Source organism: Marmota marmota, unplaced genomic scaffold (assembly GCF_001458135.2).
Source record: "Marmota marmota marmota unplaced genomic scaffold, marMar, whole genome shotgun sequence".
In the NCBI taxonomy this organism is placed as follows: domain Eukaryota; kingdom Metazoa; phylum Chordata; class Mammalia; order Rodentia; family Sciuridae; genus Marmota; species Marmota marmota.
The window spans coordinates 30755417-30756239 of NW_026000229.1; the positions used below are offsets into that span (position 1 = coordinate 30755417).

General features: G+C 58.7%; 1 protein-coding gene across 1 annotated transcript in view; it reads left to right on the forward strand.

Moving 5' to 3' along the window:
* Positions 1-475: 475 nt before the first annotated feature.
* Fbn1 (fibrillin 1) overlaps positions 476-823 on the forward strand; it is a 228871-nt gene continuing 228523 nt past the window's right edge. The window contains exon 1 of the mRNA XM_048793250.1: positions 476-494. The gene's annotated coding sequence lies outside the window, so the exon portion shown is untranslated. The remainder of the gene's footprint in view (positions 495-823) is intronic.

Genomic DNA, 823 nt, shown 5'->3' on the forward strand with positions numbered 1-823 from the left:
CTTAGTCTAAACTGGGTGAGGGGACTATTTCTTCATTGCCCCCATTCCAAATCCCCGTATTCACAGGCCCCTGATTCCGTATCCGGCTCAGACTCTTTGGAGCATTTTGGATTTAGCCTGGGTGGGTGGCTTGAACTGAGTCTCAGAAAAACCACTCCTCCAGTGGGCTCTGTACACCGCGCAGCAAATGGTCGCAGCAGAATCCCCTTCCCCGCCTGCACTCAGTCCCTGCAATGGCCCAGGCCTGTGATGTGCCCTGCCGGTCCGGCCTCTTGCCTCTGCTCAATGCTGGATCCAAGAGGCGCAGAGGAGGCGGCGCCGGGACGCTCGGGCAGGCAGGATGGGTCTCCTCTCCGGCCAGGGCCTCCCGCGCCTCCGGGCTGCGGTCTTCAGCGTGCATTCTTGGTGCAGGTGGCACAGCTTTCCGCGCCGACTGGCTTCCTGATCACGGGAGAGGTTTATCTCGGGTCCAGACCTCTCAACCACAGAACTGGGTAAACCGCTACTCCACTTCTTCCCATTCTCTCTCCTCCCCACCCCAAAACGAAAAGTCCCAGGCTAGGCAGGACCCGTTCACCTCTGCCTCCTCCCACTGCACTAATCCAGCGAGTGAGGGAGGCCCCGCGCCGAGGCGGTGGCTGGCAAAGGGGAGTGGAAAGGGAGGATGGATGGGGCTGGGGGGTGGGGTGGTGATGAGGGTGATGTAGGAGGGGGTGTCATTTTCTTTCTTTCTTTCCTTTTTTTTTTTAAAAAAAAGTATTTCTCTCGCGAGAAACCGCTGCTCTGACGATACTTGAAGAGGTGGGGAAAGGAGGGGGCCGCG